General features: G+C 39.2%; 1 long non-coding RNA gene across 1 annotated transcript; it reads left to right on the top strand.

Annotated features, from left to right (window-relative positions):
- The first annotated feature begins 5,992 nt into the window (after nt 1–5,992).
- Nucleotides 5,993–8,322, top strand: LOC116044819. Its single transcript, XR_004103756.2, has 5 exons — nt 5,993–6,082; nt 6,252–6,384; nt 6,616–6,700; nt 7,309–7,456; nt 7,753–8,322. It is a non-coding gene; the product is annotated as an uncharacterized LOC116044819 (long non-coding RNA).
- The last annotated feature ends 1,478 nt before the right edge of the window (nt 8,323–9,800 follow it).

Here is a 9,800-nt window from a genome sequence, read left to right as displayed (position 1 = left end):
CAGTAATGGGAAAGACAGTGTTAAGTTTTTAACTTCATATAGCCTGCTGCTTTACTTTTTATCCTTATAAGTGTGCTATAACACAGTCAATCACACAAGTAGCAGTGTTCTTAGTCCAATGAAAAAGTATCTTCAAAGTGACAGGGTGAAGGAAGACTGATAAGGTACTGCGGCAGCAAAGATAAAGTTCTGCGTCAACAGCGCAGTATGAAAGGTGGTTGCTGCTGACCACAGACAACAAAGACAGCAAAAATCAAAGTATATTAAAAAGGCGTTAGTCTTATCTACAGTAACATGTACTCCTTAACCAATACTGAAGTTAATTTCAACAAGTTCAGATAGGGCGGAGTTCTTGCAGAGGAAGCGACATGTTTGATATGAGATAAAAACATCTCAGCGGGAACAAATGTTTAAAACATGGGCTCTCTTTTGAAAATCTACTCTTATCAAATCTAGGTCTCATCACAGTCAGAATAGCCATTTGTCTTTTTACCCCTTGTTGTATTATTCAAGCAGCCAAATGCACATTTAGTTACTTAATTAGCATATTGTTGTCAGCATGGCTTTCTAGAGTGGTACTTAATTGACAAAATCATCGTCATAGTGATACTGGTGATACAAATGAAGATTTATTTGAGCACTTGTGGGTGAATTAAAGAAAAAAAAGCAACCTTTCGCTCTATAACTGATTAGCACTGGTCTACTAGACTGACTCAGCTTTAGGTGGGAAACTTTTACCACTGTTCCACCAGCATGACACATTACTGTATTTAGAAATTTAAAAAGCCAGTTTGCGGATTTAGTACTTATAAGTGACTTAATAATTGTGAAACACTAAAAAGGAGTCTGTTCAAATAAAAGAAACAAATGAATTACTCAGTGGAACAGACAGACTGTTTGGTGTTTCCAGCAGGAAACAACACCACACTACAGAGCATAATGAGTTGGCATTTGAACCTAATCAGATAATGGCTTCCCAGATGAGCATAAACATATTCTGATCTTCATTATTCCAGGGGAAGGGTTAAGCTTGTGCACGTCATATCATGCCGCAGATTCACACAGTTACACACACACTCGCACCTGGAGGCTGCCAAGGGCAACCGCAGAAATCTACTGTCGGCCAGCTGAGCAACTGTACCGGAGCAGCGGGGAGCCTTGCTCGAGGTCAACTCAGACGGGCATCATTCAATCACCTCGCAGTCTGTCACAGAATTCAAACCACTGCTCCTTTCCAGCCCATAGCTCACTTTATAACCAACGGACGTGCAAGCACAGAAGGCTACATCTATTATTGACAAAAAGAGAGCGTCTAAATGATAATTACCCCTCGCACGCCATCTGCAGTTCAAACCTGTTGCCTTTTCTCTGTTGGAAGCTTAATTAGTCCGTTGCTGAGGCTTTCCAGCCAGCCACCAAGAGCCTCTGCACGCTTTATGCCATCATCATACACTTGGGCATTGGGCAGCTGGTATACTCTCAAAGCAATGAGTCATAGCAGATGAAAATGTTTCACACTCAAACAAGGGCACACCAAGATAATGGCCGACTCTGGTGCAAAGGACAGGGACAAAGATGAGGTGGCGAGTGTGTTCGTGGATGATGAATGAGGTAAAACAAAATCATAGTGCTGAGTTTGCTTGTCTTCTCTTATGGGATGACATAATCCTTCTGTGTGTCTGTATGTGTATACGCATGTGCAGCTTGATTTGTGTGTGTGTGTGTGTTCTGTATAGTGTGCATGAGGAGCAAACAATCTCCTGGAGGGAGGGACCCAACATCTAAGCGCGAGCGCCCTTTCTTCATTTGTTTATGCATTGTGTATCCAAATCTCACACACACACACACACACACACACACACACACACACACACACACCCCACCCCGGGTTATTTCACATGAGGCAAGCTGCACATTGCTTGGCTTAACTATGCCTTATTTATGCTAGACCTCAGGCTAGCTGTCAGCCGGCACAGCTTTCCCCCTATGTACTCTGGTACTCCTAACAGTGACACGCTGCATCTAAAAAGAGCTCTATACCACCCAAATAATTCTCTGCTTTCTAATGCCCATCCCCTGCCTTAAACACTCCTCTTCCCCATTGTATCTGTTAGAGTGCGGATTGGGCCGCCTTTTTCTGTCCGAGCCCGGCCCGCGTCCAACAGAGCAGTAACCGAACCCGGCCCGGCGGTACCGTCGGGTGTCGACGGGTTCCGACGGGCTCGATTTGGGTATCCATCTTCTAGTATCTGTGTCTTTCCCTGGATATCACTTTGTTAAACCCTAAATTAAGGGGAAACTTGGCATTTTTAACATTGACTAAATGTTATTGGGACAAAACAAATACTGATGACTGACAAGCGTTTTAAATATAGACAGAATAACTAGACATATATCACCAAACTGTCTTTGACAGACGCACAGCTTAAAGGCAACATTGGTCCCAAAAGCTCTCCAGATGTGGATTTATTTAAATATAGCTTGACAAATATATTCAATGCATTTGGCCTGTCATAGTACTGACAAAAACTAGCCTCAGATTTGGAAGAATTTAGGTAATTAGGTATAAACTACAACTTAAGTCTTAGGATTTTGTAGTTTTGGGCAACAGATTATTCCAATGGGGAAAGAAATACAATATTAACAGTGACTATAAAATGTGAAAAGAAACTTGGAATATTTCCGTTAAAGCATAAACTAAATGTCACATTTGTTTAGATCGTCTCTCTCAAGTCATATACTGACTGACACACTCTTCTGTCAGGCTCCTGGAAGTGGTCAAAATTATTTTCTCTGACATTTAGAATGTTCAGACGTTTCCATGCTCCTAATCATCTGTGACAGCGTACATTTTTGGCTGTTTAATAGATAATTCACTCCCCAGTGTGTTTCTGCAGTCGACTCTGGGAGATGCTTTGACTAGTTTTGAAACGTATTCACCTTCGCAGCAATTACCTTGATAAGACTGCAAAGTTATCGACAAGAATAACAGAAATAAAAGTAAAATTGTATGACACTGGAATTTCCCTTTAAGAAATGACAAGTGCTACATTTGCTAAAATCTTCATAATCTTTGACACCTGTTCTCATCAGTGGAAAGTTCCTTCCTAACTTCTGCTCTAGTCTGCAACCTCTGCTCTTTCCTCTCCTCCGTGCTCATCTATTCCTTTTTCACTTAACTCAGCCTCTGCACCCCCTCTCCTCCTTAGAAACAAAAGTGCAGCCAATGTCACATAAGTACTGTTTCAGATTTTAGAATCGAATCTTAGCATTTAAAATGGCCTTCTTTAAATTTTCGCAAACAGTTTGATTGCCAAAACAATGCTCGGGAAAACAACATTCTCAAAATGGTGCTTACCACTTTTAAACTGAAAGGGTTGTTGGCCTTCTGTAAAATCCACTTGCTTTGTTGTACCCCACCAATTCTCTCTGCTATTCTTGTCTTAATGTTCCTTCCACTCCAATCCTCCTGTCACCTTATCACAGCAAGCACTGCAATGTTAAATAGATGCTTGGAACCTGTGTGGCACCTAAATAAAAGCTCAGTTCTACTGTGTGTCTCAGTGTGAACTCGGAGCTTATTATCTTTCTGCTATCAGTTCAAAACAGTTTACAAAAGCTTTTTAAAGTTTAATTTTAGCCTGGCATAATGTTGTGAGAATATGCTTGGTTTTTGTGATTAAGTTGGCCAACACATACACACTGCATCCTCTCTTTTTCTGCTATCCTGCCGCTCTTCCCCACCATCTGGGACCAATGGGAGTAATGTGCTGTGATCAGCTCCCTGGTGTAGGAGCACGCAGGAGCGCAGAGTGCAGCAAACTCTCGCCTCTCCCCTGGCATTTTGGAAGCCCCTGGCTGGCTCGCCTCGAATAGATTAATGATCTCGAGAGCTGCCGTGTTCAAGGATGACACAGTCTTGCATGTGCACGTGCGCAAACACATACATAGGCATGACGCAGTGTGATTAATGAAAGGGCTAATATGATGAGAAAATTAAAACTGCAACTCATTTGGTGCAGTGGGAAATACACACTTTGGCCTTTGTGCTGAGAAAAAAAAGGGGACAGGAGGCCAGTAAGGTAATGCATCTAGACAGTTTGAAACTCTTGCTCTTTTTTTATTTTACTGTGTGGGTATTTGACATTTCTCAGCGATATGGGTCAGGGACCATGCTAACTTTAATGGCTGCAGTTTCTTATCTTTCATGATTTGAAAGTTGTCACAGTGTCTATTTTCTGCAGCAGCAGCAATATGGCAACAGCAAAACCAGTTTAAAGTCATATTTTCTTTGTTCCAAAACTGGGTTTATTGTACAGTAGTTTAATAAGCAGTACAGCAGTTATCACCCCGTGACAGACACATCAGTAGATCATTACAGAATCATGTTCAGCTTCAGTTAGCAGTGATAATGATCTGCCATATACACCCTAAAAAACGCTGGGTTATTTTAATAACCCAAATGCTGGGTTAAGGCTGTTGGGTCTTAGGTTGGGTGGATTTGACCCAACGTTGGGTCAAAGATTGTGACCCAACACAATGGGTTAAACGAAAGCGAGGCTCATTATTCCGCCATTTGGCCATTTCTGGACAGAATTCAGGCACCAGGACGTCAACGAACATAGCTCCGGTAAGTGATAGGAAACTTTAAGACGTAAACCAATACAAACAGTGTAGAATAGCCAGACAATTTTAGTGATAGTGTGAACTGAAAGACATGTTAGCATTAACTTAGCTCTGTATGGTTAACCGTAACGTTAGTTCACTTTAGCCAGGACATTAACGTTAGCAATTAACCGTTAGCTCAAGAGTTTAAAACCCATGTTATAGCTAGCTAGCTAACTGCCTCTCCTCTAACATTAGCTAGTAAATCTCTAGTTTTTATATATTGCTATTTTTGGTTCCTAACTGTAAACACACATTACTCCTTACACGGAATTAACTAACTATATAACGTTAACGTTATGAGTATTATTTAGCATCCCGAACGTCATGATTGATTGACGCACTTGACAGTGAAGATGACGGGCAAATAGGAACGTTAGCGTTAACGTTATGGCCTGAGCTCTCGAACTTTTTATAAAACCTGATAATAACGCAAAAGAGGACAATGATAAAGTAAAGAGACTTGCCCCCTCGTAAGTGTAAGCAGTCTAACAGTTACGAGGTATCTTTGTGTTTAGGTTTATTTCTGTATTGTTAATATGTAGCTAAGGTAATGTTAGCTAACGTTAGCCTAGGCTCGAGTGAGTCAGCATAAAATCAAGCTAGCGTTATTTTACAATAATTACAAGAATAATGAGACAGTTGTGTTTCTACAATATTAGCGCATATTTGAATGTAAGTGTATTGTGTAAAGTGACGCTTAATATGGATAAGCTGTAGCAACATTTGCAAAATGTAGAATGTGGATAGTCTGGCAAAGCGAGACTAATGTCGAACTAAAGTTAGCAGTAGCAGCTAGTATTGTCGGCTTGTACTCAAATTCAGTCTTTTTTAACAGTTGATTAGCATCCCTAGACTTTGTAACCTGTGGTCTGAAGAAAATGCTGTACTATGGAAATATGTATTACAGTATCTTGGGTGACACATGCTTAAATAGGATGGACACAGTTGCGTTTTAAGATTTTTTACTGAATATTTTTTGCGTTTTTGTGTTGATTTGTAGTCTTAAAAGTGGCAAATCATTTCAGGGATGCTAGTCTGTACTGCACATACTTCACTATGCTGGGCTGCTAAGGGTGTGCATTAGTTCTGTTATAGATTACAGTGTTTCCTTTAGGATTTTTTTTAGCAGTGGGGGCAAGTCATGACATATGCTACTTTATTTATTGCAACTCATCTTAGTAATATGATCTATAATCAGACTTGATATTGCTGTAGAAAAGTTATATCAACTAGTAAGTATACTAAGCAATACAAGATATTGATTTTATAGAATGGAACCTGGTAATAAAGCTGTTATTTTTTTTCATATACTTTTAAGGATTCAAGCCCCAGCCCCGAGCCAGCTGCCTGCACACCAGCCCCAGAATTGCCTACAGAGCAACACAGAGTTTCTTTGGAACAAGGAGCAACATTTGTAAGTTCATGGTAATTTATCTTGAATAACTTATTTTTAATTGAGTGAGAAGCTTTTTTAAAAGCTTCACTTTGATTGGGGGACAATTTTGATGTAAGTCAGAGGCATAGTCATGATATTCATATATATGTGTATACTTTCTTTCTCTGTTCATTGATCATTTTTATAGAATATCCGTGAGAAGACAGCTGATGGAAAATGCATGGTTAGCGGTCTTGAGGAACAGAATCACATATAAATAATGAAAGACGTGCCATGGTCCGGATACTTGTGTCCCACTTAATTAAGCGCTTTGGAGAGAAGTAAGTATTTTTCACACACAGATTGTTATTATTTTACATTATTTTTTACTAGTGTGGGCTAGTTCTTCACTAATGTGAACTGCTTATCTCATCCGTTTGATCTGGGACCAGTTAGTGCAATCTTGATTTATATTTTATATAATTTTTTTGATGATTACTGTAAAAAAAACTGTCAATATATTGTGTTATGTGGTAGTGTTAAATGCTAATAAAATGCATATTGTTGTAAAGTCCATCTTCAGGTGCAAAGGCTATGCTGGCATCATCAATTGTGGATCAGTTTCCATGCCTGAGGGACTGTCAAGGCACAGGCTATGTAAGTTTTTAACCACACAATAATGAACTGACCTAAAGCAAATGTGACAATCCCTACTAGGGCTGTGACGGTTGGTGAAAAAGCAATGTATCACGCAATATGGGGGTTAATCACAACCCCCTTCTGTTATGAGAGTAGCATGTCAGGTGCCTTAAATCAGTGACAGTGTGGCCGCAGAAGGAAAGCAAGTGGTGAGAGTAGCATTTATGAGTGCAAGAGGAAAAAGAGATAGCAAAGATAATGCAAAGTGAGTTAAAAGTGAACAACAAAACAACAAGCTTCTCAAGACAGGGTGGCTTCATGTGTTGATACTGCGGGTAAAGTGAAGGGAGTTACCCTAAAAAAACATGGGCTTAAACCTTACAACATATGTTGCAACACAATACGATCATCTTTAGAAAGACAACATCACCCAAGTTTGAGCTTTTTGTGCAGAATCAGGCAGGACATGTAAGGCAAATGCTAAGCTGTTCCATCGTTGGCTCAGCTTTATCCTAATGTTACCTAACTTCAGCTCTTAATTGCAGAGTTGCTTCTGGCTTAGTTATTACTTAATGTGTTTGAATTATTTATTTTTTTAATCATTTTTGTTTACTTCTAAACTTTAGGACGCATGGTTCACCCCAGGGAGAGGGCATAAACCCGCAACAGGCTTTCTGGAAGAGCATCTCCGCAGTGTCTGAAAAAGGCTCCACTCTGGCAGACGAGTAAATCTAACATCCCAAGTGCCACAAGACACCCGAGTCATTTTGCCAGGTACAGCAAGATGTCTTGCTCCTCCATTTCAATCCAATTCATGTTGATGCATTTAGAAGTGGATTTGACTTATCCTCTATCCTGTTTGCAACATACTAAGTACTTCTTACTTGAACTCTATGGGCCAGTTTCATATACAGAGATTAAACTTTTTACATAACTCTTCATTTAATTTTTCTTGTAGTCTAGGGCTAGGCTTGATTCTTGTATGGGAAACCGGCCCACTCTATTAAAAAATTAGATGTCTTAATATGTCACAGCTTGGTAGAACTTATTCATTTCTCTGCTCATCACAGAACCAACTAGAACTCCAGAGCGGGCCATCCAATTGACGGAGTGACTGAAAAATAACATCTGGCCACAGTCCCAGGTTGGCCAACACATGTTGGAGACTGCCATCCATAGGGCACAGTGGATCCGAGCAAATGGGACTACATCAATGCTAGACATTATCAGAGTTTCCACGCTTAATGGACACTCACAGGCATGGTGAGCTAGAATCTTACAAAATTACTTGCGTGTTGTGGTGCTGGGATTGTTGTTCGATGTCAACTTTGTGCTAAAGTTTGGGAGTTCATCTAGACTACCGTCTTTCAGATACCAGGACATGAATCAAACACTGTCAAATTAATGAGTGCTCAGATTGCTAGTTGATAGTTCAATGTATGAAGTTTGAGAAATTGTGACTATTTTGTCCGTTTAATGATGTAATAAGTGAATGCACACATCATATGTTTTAAGTCAGAAATTGTAAAATTACTTTTGTATTCTTTTATACAACTTTTAATGTTAACTGAAATAAATTGAAATGTTTAATTTTGTCTTAAGTGATATATTTGGCTTGTAGCAATAAAACCAAAATGCTGGGATGTTATGTGCTTGATTATTTCATAATTTCATCAATACATTTCGTAATGCAAAAAAATCGAGTGAAAAAAAAAAAAATACAAATAACCCAGAATGTGGGTTGTATTTTTCCAACCCATTTTAGGTAGTATTAACCCAACAACATGGTCATTTTAACCCATTTTTGGGTAGAAAATAATAACCCAACATGCTGGGTCAAAGCCATAACCCAACCCTGCAGGGTTAAAACAACCCAGCGTTGGATCGGTCCATATTGGACCCAGCACTGGGTTACCAAAATAACCCAAGTTGGGTTATTTTTAACCCAGCAGTTTTAAGAGTGTATAAACACATGCCTCTTTGTAAATGTCGGGCTTATGGGTCATGATGCAGTTCTGTAAGTCTGTGGTTTTATATGTATCCACTTGTGTCTAGTGAGGTGTGTGACATTGTTGGAAAACAATGCAAACATGTGGTATATCGCTTGCATTGTTTTACTTTACACATAATTCAGCTTTAGGTTATGTAGTTACAACACACAGGCTACTGAAACACATATCACACTGCCAGATTTAATATTATAGTTTTTGTAAGGGATACTGTTGCTGAAACTTGTATCTAGCTGTGTTCATTGATTACATAGTACTAAATTATAAGAGAGTTGGCATCTTTAGGTACGTTTCTTTCTTACATTCAATTGTACACAGCTTAGATATGAGGAAACGCATCGTTTCAGTATACTGCTTAACCACACACACACACACACACACACACACACACACACACACACACACACACACACACGTCTAAACTCCTGAGCAGTTTCATCCATCTGAAAGAGCGAGGCCTGTGGTGAATCATATTTAAATAAATTAGAATGCCTGCTACATTGTATGTCCTTTCAGGTGAGTAGAATAAGGTTAAATATCCTGCAATACAGACACGGAGAGAACATCACTCAATGCAATCGACATATCTATCCAACTGTAATCTGGTTTTGGGTTGTGAATTGGTTTAGAGGTGTAATAACATCATATTTCATCAAAGGCCGGACTTTCACAGCAAAGTAAAACACCGGTGGAGCAAAATAACCTTTTAACAATGTGTCAAATTTGGTCAATATGTTTGCTGTAATATCTCTATTTATCTAGTTTCCTTGTGAATTGTGATTATTGTGATCAATTTTTTTTTGGTTTAAACACTTTGACAATAAGGTCTTCCCAGCATAACCCCATCAAGCCCTCGGGAAGGAGAGGAAATATATGGAGTAAAAAACTAAGCAACAATAAGGCACTAGAGCACAAAAAGTGAAAATGTATTTACTTTTAACTTCAGAGGAAAACAGCAGTCAGAGATTTAATGCAAACTTTTCAGAATTGCAATTACAGGCTAGTCTACCATCTTCATTACATTTAAACTTCTTCACTGTATAGCTCTCATTCTTTTTGTCTTAATGTAACTCTTGATATATTACAAAAAGGTTAACATTTCTTTTCTA

The sequence above is a fragment of the Sander lucioperca genome, chromosome 24 (assembly GCF_008315115.2).
Source record: "Sander lucioperca isolate FBNREF2018 chromosome 24, SLUC_FBN_1.2, whole genome shotgun sequence".
Classification (NCBI taxonomy): Eukaryota; Metazoa; Chordata; class Actinopteri; order Perciformes; family Percidae; genus Sander; species Sander lucioperca.
Note: the sequence above shows the minus strand (reverse complement) of the source record. Positions and strands in the feature narration are given on the sequence as shown.